This window comes from Symphalangus syndactylus, chromosome 6 (assembly GCF_028878055.3).
Source record: "Symphalangus syndactylus isolate Jambi chromosome 6, NHGRI_mSymSyn1-v2.1_pri, whole genome shotgun sequence".
In the NCBI taxonomy this organism is placed as follows: Eukaryota; Metazoa; Chordata; class Mammalia; order Primates; family Hylobatidae; genus Symphalangus; species Symphalangus syndactylus.
Genome location: NC_072428.2, coordinates 126,811,627 through 126,835,246, shown reverse-complemented (window position 1 = coordinate 126,835,246; position 23,620 = coordinate 126,811,627). Strand labels below are relative to the sequence as shown.

General features: G+C 35.0%; 1 non-coding gene across 1 annotated transcript; it reads left to right on the top strand.

Annotated features, from left to right (window-relative positions):
- The first annotated feature begins 15,562 nt into the window (after positions 1 to 15,562).
- On the top strand, positions 15,563 to 15,666 carry LOC129485609 (small nucleolar RNA U13). The gene has a single exon (XR_008658744.1). It is a non-coding gene; the product is annotated as a small nucleolar RNA U13 (small nucleolar RNA).
- The last annotated feature ends 7,954 nt before the right edge of the window (positions 15,667 to 23,620 follow it).

Below are 23,620 nucleotides of genomic sequence, written 5' to 3'. Positions count from 1 at the left end.
CTGAATTATTCCTGCAACCACCATGGAAACGCAGTGGAAATGTGAATAAAATTTTGTTGTTTTCTGACACAGGTATTTGCTTCTCCTATCACAGAATAATGTATTCTATTCTGACTTATAAAGACAGTTAAGGGAGGTATGATACTAGGATCTGAAATTGTAGCAGAGACCTGAATGATGGTAATAAGTGAGTTTTTAAATTCCTGGGGGAAAATATTTCAGGCAGAAGAAAAGAGATAGTGTAAAAAATTACAGATAGGTATAATACAGATCACAAGACGGTGATGCACCACCCTGAACCAAATGCAGATATGGATCCTAGCTCTAAAAAATGCCAGTGCTTTCCTTGCCCTATTTCTTGTCTAATCATTTCCATTTCTTTATATGTTAATATTTCTTTTGAAAAACATGGCAGACAGACATTGCAACCAGTATTAAAATTTTTATAAACCCAACTCTAGACTTCCAGCTAAGGATCTAACTTATTTCTTACCTATAAAATTATTCTATTCATGTTTTTGCCACTCTCTTTACACCCTAACCAAAATTATTCTCATAATTTTCATTGTAACCCTGGGGACAATGCTTAGGAGCCCAGGTAGTCTGTGAATCACTGCAGTCTCAGTATTTTCATTTATTCCTTTAGCAACTATAATATCCTTGATTCTGAACAAAACACTTGGGATAAAATAGCAAACAAAGATAGAACTTACAGTATAGTGGAGGAGACAAATATTCAGCCAATAATCATACAAATTCAAAGGAAAATTACAACTATAAAAACATAATGGAAGGAAGTCACATTGTTTTGAGTATACAGTAGGGAGATCTGAGTCTCCTCTGTAAGAGAAGGCTTGCCTGGGGAAGTGAAGCCTAAATGAACATCTCAAAGATGAGAAGGAATTAATCAGGTGAAGATTGGAAAGAAATGTTTGCTACAAAAAGGGAACAGCAGGTCAAGTGTTCTGTGGCAGTAGGAGGATGGAAAGTAGAAAAAAACTATGAAGGACCCAGAAAGACGAAGGAAGAAGATTTGTGGAATGTTTTTCATGAAAAGGAATGGATCAGACAGGTATGGAAGAGGGAGGCCATGCAAAGCTCTCTAGCTATGTTTAGGAATACTATCTTTTATTGAAATTGGTGGGAACCTATAGGAGGGTTTACACGGGCATAGGAGTGAATAACTATAATCAAATGAGCTTCGAAAACATGTTCTGACTACAGCAGGGAAAATGGGTTGGAGGAATGCAAGAGCAAATATAAATAGATCAACATGTAGATTCGATAAAGAAAATGTGGTACATATACAGCATGGAATACTATGCAGTTATAAAAAGGAGTGAGATCATGTTCTTTGCATGGACATGGATGAAGCTGGAAGCCATCGTCTTCAGCAAATTAACACAGGAACAGAAAACCAAACACCGCATGTTCTCACTCATAAGTGGGAGTTGAACAATGAGAATACATGGACACGGGGTGGGGAACAACACATACCGGGGCCTGTTGGGGGTGGGGGTGAGAAGAGGGAGAGCGTTAGGACACAAAGCTAATGTATGCAGGGCTTAAAACCAAGATGACTGGTTAATAGGTGCAGCAAACCACCATGGCACACATATACCTATGTAACAAACCTACACATTCTGTACTTGTATCCTGGAACTTAAAAAAAAATAGATCCACATGGCCATAGTGTAAGTTCGATTAACAGATAATGGTAACTTTGCTGGCATAATGGTAGGAATAAAGGGGTGAATTCCGAAGTATTTTATGAGTTGAATTTTATGAAATCTGGTGTAGATTTGTTATGGTTGGAGGAAGAGAGATTTTGAGGATAACACCCTGCAACCTGAGGTGGTCATACCGTTCACTAAGAATCCTGGAAGAGAACAAAGTTCTCAGAGGAGGTTTCATGTGGGACACATTGAATTTGAAAGACTTTTGGGAACATTAAGAAGGAGTGTCAACTACAGAGTTGCAAATACAGACCCGGAGCTCAAAATAGAGGTCTAAGCTAGATGTATACTCCTGTGATTCATTTGCTCCTAGGTGGTAACTAAAGTTGTGGGCAAGGCTGACTGCCTAGGGGGAGATCATAGAAGGGACAGGAAGGTAGGGAGACAAAAGGAAGATCAGCAGAGCAAACAGAGAAGGGTCAGCAGGTGCACGGGTGGAACTCGAGCTGGATCAAGACAAATATCAGAAAATCAGGGTTCTGCCCACCATTGTCTCAGGATAAGGTTTTAAAGAATTTGTACCACAGCACACAAGTTCTTCATGAGAGAATTTACATCAATAAATCTTTCAGATGATCTGATTAGAGAATAAAGGATGGCGGTCTTCAAATTTGGCTACTGTTCTTTTCCTCACAATTTGTCCCAAAGTTGAGTGATTATAAGTCAGAGTTTTATTCTATGAACAAGATCATCCCAAACCTTCAGTGTACTGAGACATGCAGTCTGATGATTAGCATACTTGTGGGAACAGGAGACGGGCTGATCTTTTGTTTCAGTACCAAAATAAAGCAATATCCCGCTTAGTCAGAAGACAGACTTCCAGCAAATGCAACACTCAGAACATATCTGTAAACCCAGAAAAGCAAACAGACATCTCCTGAGCTTTAAAAATAGATATTAAGAAATACCATAAAATGTTTTGTGAGGGAATTCCTCAGACAGGTACACACATTCATTTTTTTTTTCTTATTTTACATGAAACTCTTACAGACTCTATTATCTGATTTCTCAACCAGTAGACAATTAACTGCATCCAATTATAAGGCGTAAGGAACTGTTGGAAGCAGACATACAGACAATAAGGAGAATGGACAATTAGAATCCTGAAAAGAGTTAAAAAAAAAAAAAGAATAAAAATATCAATAACAAAAAGTCCTCCCAACAACTCAGGAAGCAGAGCGCTCTGGGGCCGCAGCCAGAGCACATTATTGTTCTTGCCCTGGTGGCCTTTTAATCGTTCATATATATTACAAGTTGGCAAAATACTTTGAGTCATCCTGATAATCCCAAGGCTAATTATGCTAAGTACACTCTTTAAGAGGGCAAAAAAGCTCATATACATTTAATATTAATATCCTTAGTTAAGAAAAGGACAGTACTTGAAGAGATAAACTTTAGTTATCTTTAAAATTAACCTTTTTGAATCTCTCATTTCCATGTGAGCTAGATAGATATATATATAAGCCTGGATTAATCGCTGCATTAGCTAATAGTCCTTCTTGCCTTTAGATAGTAGCTGGGAGCATATTTAAATAGTGCGTTTGTTTGCTAGAGCTGCAGGAACAGAGAATCACAAACTAGGTGGCTTAAACAGCAGAAAAATGTGATCTCATAGCTCTGAAGGCCAGAAGCTCAAAATCAAGGTGTTGCCAGGATTAGTTCCTTCTGAGAGCTATGAGAGAAGGATCTGTCCTGGGCTTCTCTCTTTGGCTTGTAGATAGCGGTGTGGATGTTCATGTGGTGTTCTTCCTGTATGACAGTCTGTCTCCAAATTTGCCCTTTACATAAGGACACCAGTCATATTGGTTTAGGTCCCATTCCAATGACCTCATTTTAACTTGGTAAAGATCCTATGTCTAGAAAAGGACAGATTCTGTGGCACTAGGGTTTAGGACTTCAACATTTAAATTTTAGTGGGGAGGCAAAATTTAACCCATAACACTTGATATCTGTGCACAAAATAAAAAGTAATTAAATTATATTTTAATAATATAATTTTAAAAAAGTAAAAAATTCTATTTGCTACCTGCTGTTAATGTTGGTTAAAGGTATGCTCTTTAAAGTTTACTTTAGTATTGCTGATGGATTGCCTTAAATTCACTTGCCTCATCTTCTTCATGATCAAAGGCATAATAGTCAATGATTTAATAGTCAATGATTAGCCACTGTGCTTCCATAATATTTAATAATCAATGTTTAGCCACTGTGTTTCCATGATATTTATCAAAGTCAGCCTCGTGCTCTATTCTTTCTAAAACATCACCTCCTCTAATTCTCTTGTAATGTTCTTGGAGACATAAACCATATATTGATCATCTTAGTAAACCTGTTGCATAGGACTGTACTTTGTACATGATCAGTCATTAGTAAGTTTTTTTGAAGTGAATGTAATTGAAATGTTAGTTGAGATTATAAATTTGCTCAGTGACTATGGAGCTGTGTGAAGTTAATTGACTCACATAGAAGATTGCTTTCGTCTCATTTGCCAAGTTCTAATTAAATAAACTAATGAAAAATTGACAAATGGTGGCTCAATTAGACTAATTCCATCTATCTTGTTCTGTGCACATTTACTGGCCTTGTATTTCTGGCATAATTTTAAGGAACTGAGACAGGTGTGGACTCTGGTCAAAAATGAACCCAAGTAATTGGTGGTCCAGTTCTCTTCAAGAGTCAGTCCAGTAGCATCTTGTATCCACCTAATGAGATTGGCAAAATTAAAGTTTATTATCCCAGATTGAATTTTCCAAAAGATCACATGCTATTAACTGAAATGAGAGAAAAAAGGTAAATTTATGTAAATTGTATATTGTTTCTACATTGTTCACTAATTTACATATAGACTCTGATGTCACCCTTATGGGACTCAGGTCTCAGTTCTAATATTGCCTTTCCAAAGATACCTTCTGGAGCATTCAACCTAAAGGTACTTCTCTACCTCATTCATTTCTAACACATTTTAAAATAAATGCCCTTTTTAGTGTGGACCACCACTGAAAATAACCTTTCACATTTTTGTTTACTATCAACTGCCTCATGTCCCCACCCCTGCTAGAATTAAACTCCAGGAGATCAGGAGCCTGGTTACTCTGGCTTACCAACATTTTGTTCTTCAGGGCCTGGCCATACTAGGAACCCGGTTAATATTTGGTAGGTATATGCCTCTACCTGACACCCCTCTCCCTCCATACCAGCTCTCTGACCTCACCTCTTACAAATCTTCCCTCTGTTCATACCACTGAAGTCTTGATGATCCCGTGCTGTTCTTCAAACACACAAAGGAACCACATTCTGCCTCAAGGCCTTCACGGATCCTTCCCTTCTCCCTCTGCGTGCGTCACTCCTTCAGTTATCTCAGGTCTCTGCTCAGTATGGTTCTCCGTGGCACCAGTCACCATCTGGCACAGCATATGTTTATTCGTCATACTATTATGCCCCACACAGCCCTTCATGACCTAGACACTCATTCCCTGAGCTGTGGGAGCATTCCTGCTCACAGATCACATCTTATAAACCCACTCCACTTGAAATAGCCCTTGGCTGATGGAAGCTGCAGTCTACATTGAATATCAGGTCAGTGTGGAGGCCTGTCCTGGCTCCAGTGCTGCCTCTGGGGCTTACTGAGGCCCTCATTGCAGTTAAATCTCAGCTTAATCTTTTCCTCTGCCCAAACTTGTTTCCCTCACTCCGTCCCTCCCTCCCTCCAATGTACTGATCATTAATAAATCTTCCTGTACACAAATCCTCATCTCAGAGTGTGTTTTCCTGGGAATACAATCTAAGACATGAGCTAAGACTTACATGGAATGTAAACTTCATGAGAACAGGGCCTTCATCTAACTGATCCAGTCTCATTCACTGTTGCATACCCAAGTGTCTAAGAGACGCTTAGACAAAATTTGTTGAACAAATAATTGAATAAGAAGTTGGGCATCTCTTCTCCCAGAGGTGAAAGTATGGACATGGATGAATTCTATATGTTTTCACTGTAAGACAATACAGAACAGCTTTCAGGAGATTTGTTGAACTTCTCTGAAGAAAGAATACTGCCACACCATGAATAATCTGTATGGATAATTTATCTTGCATAGCATAATTTTCATTTTTTAGTGTTTTCATATAGACATCCAGAGTCACTCCAGTTTGATCTCACAGCTCATTTGACCCTTCTGAAAAAAATATAAAGAAGGTATGTGAGCAATTATCTCTATTTTCTAAATGAAGAAATTGAAGATTGGAAAGGTTGAAATGGCACACCTAAGGGCACATGTAATGACAGAACTATCAAATTCAGGTCTTCCTCTGCATTTATGTGCTGCATTCATTTGCATTCTTTTATTAAGAAGAAACCCAGGTACTAATGACTAAATTTTAATATAAGTATGAATATTTACAGATACACACTTAAGTATTTACACATACCACTTGCTCAAGCTTTACTTAAAGCTAGATTTGCTTGTGTAAGTGACCAGGCAACCCTTTTGAGTATGACTCAGAAATTTCTCTGTAGTTTTGAAACAAGTAGAAAATTAAATAAAAAGAATCGATTGCTTTTAAATTCATTGGTAAAGTTCTTAACAAACACTACAGGAAATAGTAATCATTATGCTATTGATCTCAGGAAGTCTTCCCTCCCTCTATGAGCCACCAATTAGTCCTGCTTCTATAGAGATGTCAATATGGCTTGTTAGTAGAATGTTCTTATACCAAGTCTGAATTTTAATAGAGCATATGCAGTAAATATTTAAATATAAGGATATGTTTTATATTTATTTAGAGATCTATCTTTATGTATACATGTACAAACACACACACACAAAAACAAAAAGTAAATTTAACCAAGACGTGCACAATAATTCTAGTTAAATTGTTAACAATAAAGCACAGTAAAGGGTTCACTTCAATCTCATGGCCGGTCAGACTGAGAACAACTAATGATATTAAGACACCAAATATTTTTTAGAACAATATTTTTCAGGGAAATGAATAACACCAATTTTCAGTAGCCATAAAAATGCACTTCTCAGGTTCCTTTCTGTGGTGCACACAGTTGACTGGTGACCCTGGCTACTATCCCCCGCATCCACAAAGTCTATTTTTTTTCAGTAAGACTGCTCCTGATGAATGGCAGAGGTACCAAGACAGGCCCATGCTAGTGAAATGTGGGACTGCTCCAGCTAGTGGCATTGGCTAAAAGACTCTGTACTAACCTGGCAAAACCTTTCTTGGAATTGTGATACAGCCAAGATATTTTTTACCCAATCCCCTTGCTTCTTACCTTCCAAAAATGTTACATCCATATGCCTGTCTAAAGGATTGCCCTGTCTTCTCCTCCTTCCCCTGGTAAATCTAGGATGGTCATTTAAACCTACATCAGTGTTTACTTCTTAGAAGATCCAAACCAATGCACATGATAAAGAGTATATGTACTGCAGGATGTTCCACCTACACCTCATCACTCCCTACACTCAAATACAAGATGCAGTATCATTTTCAAAGGGACTATTCCTCTTGAAGTGTTCAAGAAACATCCAGAGATCCCTCCAGTGGAATCTCAACTGTCACATAGGCTACATCCAAACTCAGGATGTGCAAAGAGAATGCTCCTAATGTGGCAAGGCTTCATAGTTAATTTTGGAGATAATAACAATAGGAAAAACAGCCATGGTTGAGATTTCCAGATATTGTTGCATGATATACATCCAAATAGAGAAAAGTAACACTCTTTCTTGGAGGAAAAAAATGATATTGGGCTATAGATAAATGAAAGAAGATATGGGAGAATGATGAGACTTATGCCCGCTATTACAGACTAGGAGAGCAGTCATAACTACTAGACACCATCCTTGCTGGGCACACTAGAGAGAGAAATAGATCTTCCAGGTGATCATCTGAATCTGCAGAGATGGACATATGCAATAGCTAGGCTACTGATATATAGCTAGTTACATTATAGACCTTATAATACAATCATAAAAAAATAAATTTTTTCCACAAAACATTTACATTTATCTTGATGTTTATGAAAGGATCTATGAGGGACTACTCTTTGGTAATCATTGCATCTCAGGGCCTATTGCTATCAGTGTAAGTACATTGAAAGAGACCTGGGCACTTAATCCAGCTCTACCACTAACCAGCTACATGGCTTTGGGTAAATACGCCATAGGCTCTCTCAGTTAAAGTCCCCTTATCGGAAACAATATTGTGATACCCAGCATCCTAACTCAGAAAGAGTTGGGTATATTCAAGGGGGTCGATGTGTTTAGAAGGGTTTTGTAAATTAGAAAGCATATACAAGAATAAAACTTTTTTTAACAAAGGAAGTCTATATCGTAAAATAGGCAACATTTAAACCTCCAGTATTGTTTTACTTTTAGAACAAAACTTGTACAATGGAAACATGGAGAATAAAGAGAGCTTCTTTTAATTCTTCCCATATGGTACATGCATACTCTGTGGTTCTCATCTTCATGAAGTGTATTTGTGTTGGCTAATGTTGGGCAGATCATTCTATTTCAATGTATAGGCAAGAATATAGATTTTAAAATGTGTTTCCTATAGTTTAAAAATCAGCAACCAAGACACAAATAAACATTACCCAGAACTTAAATTTAAACCCCCTTTTTTCCACAACAGGGTTCTAAAGTAACATTCACATTTCTGTTTAACATTTTTTATTCCCCAAACTGAAATATCAGGAACAAAATTACATCATTTAATTCCAGGACTCCATTTTCTATTCTAACACCAGGTCCTAGATTTCTCTTTTTCTCTAAATCCATGGCCAATAGCCAATGAAAGTTATTTTTATCTAACATTTATCTATTGACAAGACCTCCAAATAGACCCTCCCTTCTTTTAGTCCTCTCTTCCTCCATATCACTTCCATATTATATTTTTAAAGCATCAGGTAGGCAATGCAAGTCTACTATCCTGAAGTCGTCAGTGATTCCCCATCAGACGAAGCCTGACATTCAAAGCCAACAATACATAAAAGGATTTATTTTGCCTTATCCTCGCCAATTTGGATGTTTTCAATTTTTTACCTATCTGATAGATGCAAATGCTAAGTTATTATAATGTGTGCCTGTATATGTACATAAATTGAATTTATTTATTTACCTCTTGGCTGTTTCTAGGTTGTACATTTTCCTTTTTTCCATTTTCAACACCGCTTTGACTCCCTTTCTGAGTTTTCTTTATATATTTTGCTGTGAATTAGGTTTGGTAGATGTTTGCCTTTATTTAAAGTTAGAATGAGAGATTAGATCCAAGGTTTTCCAGCTTCCTTTCCTCAGAATTTTTTTACACAGATCTTGCAGAAAGTAGGAATTTAATAAGTGTATGCAGCTTGGCTTTCTGTGAGACTGTCTAGCTGTCAATTCTGAAAAGTTAAACAGAAGTGAGGGATAATTATAAGTGGAGATACATTTGAATTATGGGGTTGAGAGGACTGGCTTGGCTTTGGGACAGTCTTTCTCCAATCTGACATGGTGTTCGTCAAGGCAGGAGTGGAGAGTCTATTGACTGGACACTATGTCTGTTCACATGATGGGCTATGGAAGGAGGTAAACTGCAAAAAGTTCATGGAGTTAGGAGTATTCATCTCCTATATTCTGATTTGTGAGACAGAACTGCTTAGAAAACAGTGACCTTCTTCATTATTTTATTGCACTGCCTGTATTATTCTCCACTCTTTAATCATCCACTTCCTTAGGCTCCTATTTTGTGTCTACATATTTTAAATTCACAACATGTTTTCTTACTCTCAGGAGAATAAAAAATAAAACAAATAGACTTACTGGGTAGCAAGAGAAGGAGGGAAAACACAATCTGTATCCTTCTTATGACCAGACGAAGCTTGCATCTCTCTCAAGAAAGGACTTTGTATCATGGTGTTAGCTGTCTCTGCAACTCAGACTAAAGCTATTTCTCTATACAGCTTGAAGAAGCAGCTACCTATTAGCTGTCCAATAGAAAAAGAAATCTATGAAATCTAACAGAAATGTCTTTTAAGTTGGATATTCTTTCTGTTCTTTCAATGGAAAGTATGAAAATAACTCAGAAAGATTTCCTTGTTTCAAGTGTTCAACATCCTGAGCTCTCTCCAACACTGTCAAGAGTTCCTGAGTAGGTTGCCATTTCTCAGTCTTCCCAGGGAATAAAGACACACATCACCGCTCTTCTTCCCCATCGTTTCCTCTGCATCCCGACTCCCACATGACTAATTTCTTCCATTCCATAATATGAACCACTGCCCAATTACTCCTCCCCACTCATTACCTTGCCTTCCTGACCCTTTTCTGTCATATAGACCGACAACCCAAGGATGGAAATTGGTAGTTGTGTATGTGGCTGTATCTGCTTTACTTATTGCTAAGTAATATTTAGAGAAAGTATATAGCCCTTCTGTTCACCAGAAGAGTGAATGCTTGAACTTATTTCTTCCTGTGGGTGCAATCTCTTCCACTCTTTTCCTGAAACATCTTTAGCCCTCTTTGAAAACAGTGTCTTGTTCTAACCCTGTCCTGATATAACGCTCCTCTATATTTTTCTCATACTCATCCTTTTAAAAAATTATCTAAATATTTCCCTCTGATATGTTTCCTCTTTCTTTCTTTTTTCCCTTATTCTTCAGTACTTTGATGGTTGTTTTTATTTTTGTCTTTTAAGAATTATACATCCATACCTTACTTCCCAGAAGCCTTTGAAGGCAGCAGTCCTTGATATTTCTTAGGCTGACTTGTTTCATAAAGATTTCTAAAAGAGTTGTTAGAGAGCCACTGAGCCCCGTGATTTATGATGATTGCTCAAGCAGTGGCAGAGCTGGAAGAATTGAACAAAACACAAGAATCCTGAGGGAAACCAAAGCTAATGTAAAATGCCATAGACTTCTAGTTTCAAAAAGATCTGTACAATAATGTAGTCAAATCTCAGTACTTTAAGGAAGAAGACACTGCAGTTCCAAGATGATAATTAATTTACCAAAGGCCACACCCTAGTGTGTAGCAAGATTGAAAAAAGGGAACCAGACCCAAGTCTCCTGCTGCCACTTAAGTCCCTTCCTTTATTCTTTCCATTACAATCACTTCACTCTTTTTAAAGTTCCAGAACTAAGCACAAGTTATGTGAGCCCTCTCTCATTAATCTGGGACTACAGATCTCTGGCATACATCAAGGGAGTTACTTTCCATGGAAAACAAGTCAGTCTGACAATGGCTCAGGAGCTCACAATTGCATTGTTTTAAGAGCAAACTGCCTCTCTGTTCTGCCTTCTAAATTATAGGGAAGGGAAAATCCAAGCTCCTAAAAACGTTTTAAATAGACTGCATCGAGTGGCATGCCAACACTGAATAACTGTGCCATCCAGCAGAGCATTATCATCATTCTGAAGGGCAAGGGTTCGGTGTTAGTGTCAGAAAAGAGCTAACCACTCTTCGTGTCCTTGTCTAACATTTAGCTGAAGGGGAAGACGGTCTCAAATTGCTTTCTTTTAACATCTTTACTAGTTTTATGCTTACAAAAAGAAAGAACTCTTTATTCTGGGTAGTTCATGATAGCCACTTGCAAGTAATTCTATTGGTTTTTCATAGCTACTGTCTCCAGATTTATTTCAAGATTTCAATATGGTGGAAAAAGGCAAGTGGGACAGAGGTGGCAGAAGAGGGGTTCTTCTTAACTATTTTTAAGTTTGGCCCATGTTTATAGAGTCCTTACTTCCATGAGGGCACCCTTTCTTGGAGGAAATATGGACCCTGCTTACTTTAGGGTACCTTATGCATTCTATGATTGGTGCTTTATTTTTTTGTTTTGTTTTTTAGTTTGTTTTCTCTTCTCGACGTATTTGGAAGGATTAATAAGAACGATTTCTGGAGGATGGAAGTAAACATTTTTAATTGTACATTTTAGATGTTCTTTTTATACAAACAAACTCAGTAAGCAACATTTGAGATAATTTCTTATGTTTTTATTTGCTTGAGACACACAAGATTATCTTTCATCGGGGGAGAGTCTCTAAAACTATATTGCTTTAGTTTAGATTAGGCTTGCCAAATAAAATACAGGACACTCAATTAATTTGAATTTAAGATGGAAAGCAAATAATACTTCTAGTATTTGTTTTCCCAACTGTTTCATGAGGAATACACATCCTAAAAAATTCTTTGTTGTTTATCTAAAAATCAAATTTAACTGAACATCCTTCTATTTTTATTTACTAAATCTGGCAACCCTAGTTTAGATATCAGTATTGAACTAACTGTGGAGTCTCCTGCCTCTGGAATTTTAAAGAAGAATAAACTTGTAGAAATTGTTTAATACCCTAAAGAAAATAAAAACAGAATAAAGGAAAAAGACTAAAGTACTACAGAAATTGTATTCTCAAAATGGAGCTTCACTGTACAGATTGGAATTATGATTTTTGCTATCAATGTAAGGTTTGATTTTGCAAACCTGGTGGTTGGAAATTTTATCATTTATTACTGCAGTGGTGGTCAGTGTAGAAGCAAACAATTTCACACACTTTTGAAGATGACTAAGGAGGGAATATTTTTTGGTTGTCACGCTTTGGGACACTGAACTAATACAGTATCTGTTTATAACCAGGATAAGTCACTTTTAGCAATATAATGTTGTACCAATCTTTTATGTGTTCTGTGCCTCAGTTACTTCATTTTAAAATATGGGCTAACAATAGGGTCTCTTTCGTAGGTGCCTTGTGGGGAGAACTGAATAATGCATATAAACTGCTAAGCACAATGTTTGGCAAACAAGTGCACAATAGGTAGTAAAGACTCTTCTTCCACCTTCCTCTTCATCCTTCAGAAATAGTTATCAAAATATTAAATGTTGAATAAAAATGTGGTTGATTCAACAATGAACTCCTACTTAACAATAGAATGAAATGGCACATACAACACCAGCATTATAGGATATTATGAATATAATTTTGAGCAGAAGTAGCCAGACCAATGAGAATACATTGTATATTAATGGCATATTTAATATCAGGAGTGGGCCATTTTTAATGTACTTGCTCTACACAATAAAAGTATCCTCAGTAATAATCATGAAGTGAAAAATAATAATTGACCCAGGATAAACAAGGCAAACAGTAAAAATAAACAAATTAAAAATGTTATAAAATATTTTAAAATAAATATTACTGCACAAAAAAGGGGAAAATAAATAATAGGTATACTTGCCTGTATTTTTTTAATCTACTCCATACGCATTTTCAAAATAACATGGAAAAATGTCTGAAAAAATATATTTACCAAAATGGTGACTGAGACTATCATTTTGTAGTGGCATGGTGGCGAATTCTTTCTTTCTTTTTTTATTATACTTACTTTCAGGAAAGTATAATAATGAAAGTTACAGCAATTATAAGAAATCAATAACTATTTGCTGTATTTATTCCAGTGAATATATGTTTTTATTTATGATAATGAAAGATAAAACTACTTTTAAAAAGATAGCATTGTCTTCTCTTATTCACCTGGCTGATATCACTTATTCACCTGGCTGAAATCACTTATTCAATATCAACAGGTAAACTCTGATGCTTTTGATTGACCTCATGGATCATGTGACCACACTTTCTGTTGATGTGTTTCATTGAGAAACAAGAGTGTGGAAAATGGGGTAAAGAAGTGATGAGAGAGAGAAGGTCAGAGAGAGAGAGAGAGATAGAGATCATTCTACTTGGTTATTTCAAAAATATCTTTAATATCTTTAATAAACATCAAAGCATAAACATTGTGATGAAATAATTACATAAAAATTGAAATACATAAGTATGTCAAAGTAAAATACATCACCATTTTCCCAGTCTTTAAATGTTAGCTTTTATTTTTATATCCCAAGTTCTCCATCCAGATTTGAGTAGCTTGTATCCCTTCAGGTAGAGTCAAAACTTTTCTAGGGTGCCTTGAAGACTCCAATATGGATGGCTATCTTTGGATGACAATCACATGCTAACTTGACTTTGGATCCTTGCTCTTTCAAGGACAATGGTTGTCAACCATGATGGGGCATTATCATCTTGAAGAGAGTACTTTAAACCTCCAGATATCTGAGCTGGATGCCAGTCCTACTAATTCAGAACCTCTGTAGGTGCACCTTTGAAATTTTTATTTTTAAAAGTATCATTGTCTGTGCTGATGTATAGCCAGGGCTAAACACTATTGCTCCAGGCAGAGGGAACTACACTGTAAAATAAAGAAAATCAAAGAGAAGTGCCTTTCTATATTTCTAAATCAGCTACAACTGAGTATTAGGTTTTTGGCAAATTTAGTTTACAAGCACAAACTAGAAGACCTATTATTCTCATAGCATCTTTACATCAGCAAAATAATGTCCCATACCTTTTCTCAAATCACATTTTTTCATTTAATTACATCTTTCATTCATAGGTATTTGACTTTTGAATTTTGCATACAGTAGGATCAAAATTTTTTCATAAATTTGAATGTTTGTTGCTGAATTTTTGTTCCTTTAATTCTGCATTTCAAAGTTCACTAACAAATATAACATTTGTAAGAGTTTCTGGCTAAGAAACAACCAATATCGTTTTTATTTACAAATTGACCTATATAGAAACACAGCTTTTCTTTTTTCATGAGTTATAGAAGGATAATTGATATATAATGAACTACATTGTACATAGTCAAAGTATACACTTTATTTAATTTTGACATCTGCTTACACTTATGACACCACCATCACAATCAAAATAATGTTTTCATTACTCCCTAAAGTTTCCTTCCACCTTCCTTAATCTATCCTAATCTTTAACTCCATTCCTAGGCAATCATTGGTCTGCTTTCTGTGACTGAAAAATAGTTTCACTCTCTAGAATTTACAAAATGTGGAATTATGGAGAAATAGTCTTGGTTTGACTTTTTTCTTTCACCATTTACTTAAGTGTCTTTTGAGTTTTTTAATCAGTAATATTTAGTTTTCCATATACAGATCATACAGATTTTTTTAGATTTGTAACTGCTTTTTCTTTTTTACTATTGTTTAAAACTGTTTTATTTCTATTTTAATTTCTAATAATAGTATACATAAATAAAACAGATTATTTTGCATACTTATCTTGTATCCCATGACCTTGAACTCATTAGTTCCAGTAGTGTTTTAATACAGAATATTAGGGAGTTTCTACATGAACAATCATTGATCTTCAAGTGAAAGTTTATTTTTTCATTTTAAATATGCAAGTTTTTAATTTATTTCTCTTCTCTGATTGCATTGGCTAGAGTTTTTAGTATGATAGTGAGTAAAAGTGGTCAGAGCAGACATGCATGCTTCGTTCTTGATTTTGGGGGAAATTCGTTCAGTCTTCACTGTTTATATAATTTTACTTGCTTTTTGTTGTTGTTATTGTTGTTGTTTTTGGTGTATACATTTCACAAGTTGAGAAAGTTCTCTTCCAGCTTTGCTGACATTTTAACTTTGATGAATGTTGAAAGCTGTTAAATGTTTTCCTTCCATCTATTGAGATGATCAAACTTTTCTTTCTATTTATGTTGATTTGGTAAATTACACTGAATAATTTTCAAATGTTCGAACCAATCTTAGATTCCCATAAACATACTATATGTTCTGTTTCTTGTTGCTTTATTTCTCTTTCTTCCTGATAGCATTTGGAGCAATTTTGTATCATAAGAGTTTATTTAATCTCCATTTCTAGGTTATTATTCATACCTCTTTAAAATTTTAATTTGTACCCTAAAGTTTACAATATGCATCTTTAATTAATTATAATATTGATTTGAATATTATATGGTTTTGCATGTAGTATAAGATTCTTACACATCATTTTGCAGCTTATACATGCGATGACTGGATTTTTTAACTCATATGTGAGATGTGCCTTTCTTACATCTTATTATGACATTAGTACATTACCCATTTGATATGAAAAAATTTTTAAAAAGAGAAAAGAAAAAACCCAGAATTTTACAAATCACAGTAGATTTATCTCTCCTATTTTTTGTGCTATTTTTGTCATCTATGCTATTTTTACATACTTATAAACTTAAAATACATTTAAGTAACTTTTTTACATGTTAGGCAGTAAAATTTCTTTTATAGGCCAGGCATGGGGGCTCACACCTGTAATGCCAGCACTTTTGGAGGCCAAGGCAGGAGGCTCATTTGAGCCCAGGAGTTTGACACCAGACTGGCCAACAAAGCAATATTCTGTCTCTAAAAAGAGAAAAAAAATTAAAAAAAAAATTAGGTATTGTGGTGCATTCCTGTAGACTCAGCTACTTGGGAGGCAGGAAGATTGCTTGAGACTGGGAGTTCAAAGCTGCAGTGAGCTATGATCATGCCACTGCACTTCAGCCTGGACACCAGAGTAAGATACTGTCTCTAAAAACAATTAAAATATATATTATATATAAAATAATAAAATAAAATATCTTTTATAGCAATTAATGCATTTTAGAATATCTTTTATATTTACATTGATGATTAATCATTTCCAGAAATTTTTATTTCTTTGTACAGAGCTACATTTTTTTGATCATCTTGATTTTTTTTCTTTATTTCTTCTAAAAAAGAAAAAAACAGGATACATGTACAGAACGTCCAGGTTTTTTACATAGGTATACGTGTGCCATGGTGGTTTGCTGCACCTATTGACCCTCCTTTTTAAGTTCCCTCTCCTCACTTTGTCACCCCCTACCAGGATCTGGTGTATGTTGTTCCCCTTTCTGTGTCCATGTGTTCTCGTTGCTCAACTCCCACTTATGAAAGAGAACATGTGGTGTTTGGTTTTCTGTTCCTCTGTTAGTTTGCTGACAGATCTAAATTTTTTCTGATATATTCTGGTCTTCCTGAGGCCATTTTAAAAAATGTTTCTTGTAGTGCAGGTCTGCTGGCAATGAATGATCAATTTTTGTTTGTCTAAAGTTATCCCAATTTCTTTTGCATTTAGTAAAGGTAGTTTCACTATGCATAAAATTTGAGGTGCACAGTATTTTACTTTCGGTGCTTTAGTCATGGTGATCATTTTACTTAAGGCTTGTATAATTTTTGACAAGAAGTCTGCTGGATTTCTCCCTTTTCTTCCTGTGTATATCTTCTACTTTTACCCTCTGAATGCCTTCAACATATTCCCTTTATCTTTTGGTTTTGAGCTACTGGAATACGATATGTTTAAGTGTGTATGTGTGTTTTATTTCATTCGTTATTTATCCTGCTTGGAGTTCCCAAAATCTCTTGTATCTGTAGTTTGATGTATTTTGTAATTTTTAAAATAATTCTCAACCATTATCCCTTCAGATATTTTTCTACCTCACTCTTTTTCCTTTTATTTTGGGATGGATTACATGTGTGTTAAACATTTTGATATTGTCCAACAACACGGGATGCTCTGTTTTTGTTTTTTACTTTTTTTTTCCTTGGCTTAAGTTTGAGTAATTTCTGTTAACAAATCTGCAAATTCCCAGATTCTTTCCTGAGTTGCTTTGAATTAGCTACCAAGTCTGTCAAAGTGAGTCTTCATCTCTGCTAACATGTTTTTTATTTACAGTATTTTAAAATTATTTTTATGGTTTCCATTTTTGTTGTAATTTCCCACATAATATTACATGTTATCAGTTTCTTCTACTAGAGACTTGAACACATTACTCATAGTTATTTTTAAATCCCTCTCTGAAATTCCAACATCTCAATTACCTCTGAGTCTGGCTGTGCTGATTATTTTGCCCCTTGACTATGTATTGTTTTCTATCTGCATTTTGGGTGTCTCATAACTTTTGATTGAGTATTGAGCATACAGTAGAACTGAGAACTAAAATAATGAGTATTTATGCCTGAGATGTGCATGCTGCTTCTTCTGATAGACTTTCAGTGTGGCAAGTTAAGTTAATCTAGGCAAGTGTTGAGCTGTTTTCGGGTTTCATTGTCAGTGAACCACTGCTTTCAATTTCTTTGGCGTTATTTTGTGCTTAATGTGAAGATTAGAGTGCTTGTGAACATTTCTTACTGTTTTACTGGATAGAAGCATTATTTTAACTGCATCCAACATGTTTTTTGATGTTATGTTGTCATTTTTATTCCATTCAACATATTTTTAATTTAACTTTTGATACCTTCTTTTACCCATAAATTATATAAAAATATGTTGTTTAGTTTCTATATATCTGGGATAGTCCATATATCCTACTGCTATTGATTTATAATTTATTATTTTCCAGTCAGATAACACACTTCACATGATTTCAATCACTTCAAATATATTGAGCCTTGTTTTTTGGCCAATATCATGATCTGTTTTAGTTAATGTTCCAAAAAGAATATGAGTTTAATATTCTAAACTCTATTAAGTCAATTTTCTTAATAATATATTATTGTTCTTTATATTTTTATTTTTACTAATTGTCTGTTTTTGTGATGCGTCAGTTAAAAGAGAGCTGTTGAAATCTCCAAATGTAGTTTGGCATATGTCTATAGCTCCTTTTACATCTATTTTTATTAGTTTTAAAGGTTTATTGTTAGGCACATAAACATTGAATTATTATTTCCTCCTGATGAATTATGAAATGACCTCCTTTACCACTGGTAATATTCCTTGTTCTGAGTTATACATTGATTTTAACAAAATTATACTGCCTTTTTGAAATGTATTTAAGCATAGAATTTATTTTATAATTTTACTTACTATAAAGTTATGTTTATGTTTAAAGTGAATTTATATATACACATAAATATTAACCAATTTATACTTGAGTTGAGTTTTATAAATAGATTATGGTGAAGTCTAGATTATTTATCCAGCCTTTGATTGGTGAATTTAGACCATTTGCATTAATACATTGTTACTCTAAGTGTTAGTTGTACCAGCATAATTGTTTTTTTTTCTATCTATTCCTTGTTCGTTTTTTTGTTTTTATGCTTTGTCATTGGTTATCTTTTATGATTTCATTTCATATTCCGTACTAAATTATTATATATACCCCATTGTTTAATTTTCTTAATAGGCCCTTTAAGGTTTGCAGTGTACTTCACTAATGCATACCTCCTCAGGTATTATACAGAGATCCTACAACAAAATATTTCTCTTGTTCTTCCAACTGTCATTGTAGAATTGTCATATTTTTTAAAAAATATTTTTTACTTTAAGATGAATGTATATATACATACATTTATAAGAAACATTACAGAGAGATTCTGTGTAACATAAACCCAGTTGCCCCCAATTGCAACATATTGAAAACTGTACTGCAATATTACAACCAAGACATTAACACTGGCACAGTCAAGACACAGAACAGTTTATCATTACTATTACCTCATTTTTCCCTCTTCTCACTTCCCTCTCACACTTGACATTTTTTTAAACCCTGTCAATCACTAATCTATTCTCCATTTTTATAATTTTGACATTTCAATAATGTTGTATAAATGGAATTATACAACACATATGTGACCATTTGGGATTAGACTTTTATCCCCTCTCTGTGGTTTTCTGGAGAGTTATCCAGGTGGTTGTTTGAATAATTCATACCCTTGTATTGCTGAATAGTATTTCATAATATGATATACCATGGTTTATTTAACCATTAACCTATTAAAGGACATTGGAGTTGTTTTCAGTTTTTGGTTATTACAAATAAAGCTGCTATATACATTTGTTTACAGGTTTATATGTAAAGATAATTCTATTTCCCTGGGATAAAATATCCAGGATTGCAATTTCCAGGTCATATGGTAGTTGTATGTTTATTTTTTAAGGAAATTGCCAAAGTGTTTTTCAGCAGTTTCCAAAAGACTATACCATTGTATATTTCCACCGGCAGTGTATTAATGATCTAATTTCTCTCCATCCTCATCAACATTTAAAAGTATGTTCTCACTTTTTAAAAAACTTTCGCTGTTCTGATTGGTATGTAGAGATTTCTCATTGCGTACCCCTACTGGATAAGGATGCCGAACATATGTTCATGAGTTTATTTGCCATCTGTACAACCATGTTGGTGAAATGTCTGTGTATGTACTTTGATAATTTTCTAACTGGACTGTATGTTTTTTATAACAGCTGAGTTTTGAGAGTTTTGAGGGGACTTCAAACAATTTTTGGAAACATGGAAATAAAAGATAAAATATAATAAAATACACAAACTTTATTCCTCATCATAACCTCCATTAAATTCAAGACACTTTTGTAAGTGATAATATTAGTTCATTCCTAAAGAACTGAGGATTCTGGGGATCTAACCATGTTGAAGCAGACCTTTTCGACACTATTAGCTGAAGAAAAATGGATTTTCTTTAAAGATTTTTTTAAAGATTAGGAAAGAAGAAGAAGTTATAAGGAGCCAAATCAGGACTGGAAGGTGATAGCTAATGATTTCCCCTCAAAACTTTCACAAAATTGCCTTATTTTATGAAAAGAATCAGCAGGAACATTGTCATTGTAGGGAAAGACTCTGGTGAAGCATTCCCAGACATTTTTCAGCTAAAGCTTTGCCTTTCTCAAAATACTCTTATAATCAGCAGATGCTATTGTTCTTTGGCTTTTCAGAAAGTCAACAAGCAGAATGCCTTGAGCATCCCCCAAACTGTTGCTGTGACCTTTGCTCTTGAACAGTCTGCTGTTGCTGTGACTGGACCACTTCCACCTCTTGGTTGCTGTTACTTTGATTGTGCTTTGTCTTTAGGATTGTATTGGTAAAGCCATGTTTTTTTTTTTTTCTTCTGTTACAGTTATTCGAATAAATGCTTCGGGATCTTAATCCCATATGTTTAAAATTTTTATTGAAAGCACTGCTTTTGGCTGCAGCTGACTGGGACACAATGGTTTTGGCACTCATTGAATGGAAAGTTTGCTCAACTTTAACTTTTCAGTCAAATTAGTGTAAGCTGAACCCGTTGAGATGTCAGTGGTGTTGGCTCTTGTTTGTGCTGTTCTTTGCCAGTCCTCTTCAATTAGGGTATAGCAAGATTAACAATCTTTTTAACAATATTTTCTACCGGTGTCTCCTGTCTATTTCAGGACCAGAATAACTGTTAAAATCTGAATAAACTCTCTACTTTAGTTATAATATCATGCAAATAGTAATTTCTTAGTTTTGGTAAAGGTACCATAGTGATATAATTTGTCGACATTAGAGAAGCTCAAGTAAAGGGAATATGGGAACTCTTTGTAGTATCTTTAAAACTCTTCTATAAGCCTAAAATTATCTCTAAATAAAAATTACAAAAGCAAAACCCTTTAACATTTGTCTACATGACAAAATTGACCTCCATCACTATCACTCTTTGTGCTCCGTCCAGCATGGTTATCCTCTCGTTTCCAGTACTTGGGGTGCTCCCTCCTACGGAAGGGTTTTTGCACAAGGTACAGAGGTTTCTCTTCTAGCTTAAATCTTACTTCCCTTTTTTGGAGTAATAATCCCCTACTTACCCTTCAGATCTTGGATTAAGGATCTCTCTCTCTTTTTTTTTTTTTTTTTTGCTTTCACATCACTTGATAGAACAAATCCTTCACTTACAGGCTCTTCAATATCATAGATCACTCCTTCATAACTCTAGTCACAGTTGCAGTTGTGCATTTCTTTGTATGGTTATTTGTTAATATTTGTCTCTTCTACCAAACAGTAAGATCTGTTGTTTGGTACTACACTTTAACTTAACCAGCGCCCAGCACAGGCTGTGATGCAGAGTAGGCACTCGATAAATAATTGTTCAATAAATGATAAGTCTCTTATGTATCTGAAGCATCTGAATTGTCCTACCACTTGCTCACAGAAGGGGGAAGGAGCACTTCCCTTTCCATCAAATGTGTTGGCAGGCAAAACATTCTAATTATAAACACTTTATGGGAAAATGCTTTAAAGGAGGAACTCTGAGATCTCACAATAAGCGGCAGAAATGTGGCTGTTCCCGTAGGTGCCCCCGCTATGTAACCCCCACCACAGGAGCATCTCAAGCTACCATGCCATGCAGTGTGAAGTCTTGTGGCTCCCTCAACAGGTACTTTTACTCAGTGGATAAAGAAAGAGGGAATTCAGACATGCCTATTGTGTGAGCTAAGCAAGACTTTGTCTCTCTTTATTTATTTATTTTTGGTTATTAATTTAAAGAAGTTAAAACCCATTTTGTGATTTGCTGTTTATCAGGCAAATGATTATTTAAGGCAATTCCCAGTGGGACTTGCTTTACATTTTAAGGACATTCCAGTTCAGTGATGGCAGATGGAACGCATAGTTAAAATTTTTAAAAGAGAGACAATGAAATGGGTTCCAGAGAGATAATAAGGCTGCAGTTTCACAGGCAGAAAAAAAAAAACCAGAAAATTGGTATTTGGAACTAAAACCTGTACTCAGGGAATTGAGAGAGGGGAGACTGCAAGAAGGATGTTAACTCTTTGTTAGTCTGAGTTATGAAGTATGACTTATGATGGACCTAACTCACTGAGAATGGGAATCCTGTATGTTGATTTAATTTCTTGCAGCATCCAATATTGTCTTTAGTGAGTTGGGGAAGAAAGAGAGAAAACCCAATTCCTTCTTGCACTCAGAACAGACCTTCAGTGTGGATATGACATTTATTATTTGCCTCTCTGTGATACTGTGACTGGACATTAGTTGCCCTAAATACAGAAAAACTAACTGGTCCTTCATTAAAAGAATGTCAGATATGAATGAGTTTATGGAAAAAGTTTTAGGCAACAAGTGTTCCCCTAAGTTCATAAACAACACACCACAGATATGTATAGCTCAGCTCATTATGCATGAGTCATGTTGACTAATTTATATCAGGCTTGATAGTTAAATGGATTATAAAGAGCCCATGATTGAGAATTTATCTTAAATAAACTTTTCTTTTAAAATAAAAATGATATTTATGCACACATCCCATATTCATGTTTAAAAAGAAGGTAGAATAAACATTACAAACCTATAATCACACCATCAAGAGGTAATGCCTACCCCTCCCTCTTTTAGTAGTTATGATCCAAAATAACAATTATGAACATTGGCTTTTTTTATTTATTATATCTTAAAAATTTCCTCATATCATTAATGATTCTTCCTAAATAAAAATAGGATTGGGTGTACAATATACATAACTGGGTGTTCGATATAAGAAATAGGATTTGAATATCTAAGAGATTTCTAGTTATAGTCCAATGTATATGCTGGGTGGGAACTGGGTGAGGTGACCTAACAAGACCTTGTAGTTCCTCTATTCTATCATATGCCAGGCTCAAAAGCTGAATATATGAATATACGGTCACAGAAGCAGTTTAAATAAAGTGACAAACATATTAAATGGTAAGAATTCATCTTACCAAAGACCCTATCCTCTACTGGAATGTTTACCAAGGATTCCCTTTAGAGAAATGTGAAGTGAACTTCCTCCACTTTGGATGTGATTTTAATGGATGCTACCAAATGACCATTGCCACCATATTGCTCCAACATTCTTCTATAGGATTTTATTTGAAATTCTCAGCCTTTACATAGATGTATTGAATTAATCATTGCCTATTCCAGGAAGTCCTCTGTTACAAATGCAAGTATTAATACCACATTATACAGATGAAGCATTGAACTTATGTTTTGGTTAATGACCATATTGTCACATAAGTACTTGAAGGGATGGGAATCACAGGAATGATAAATTTTAATTGGGTCCAGAGGGTAGGATAAAAGATACGGAGGCACAATTCATAACCAAGAGTATTAGGCTGTTCTTGCATTGCTATTTTAGGTGTTCTAAAATACCTGGGGCCAGGTAATTTATAAGAAAAAAGGTTTAATTGGATCATGATTCTGCAGGCTGTACAGGAAGCATGGCACCAGCATCTGCTCAGTTTTGAGTGAGGGCTTCAGGAAGCTTATAATCATGGTGAA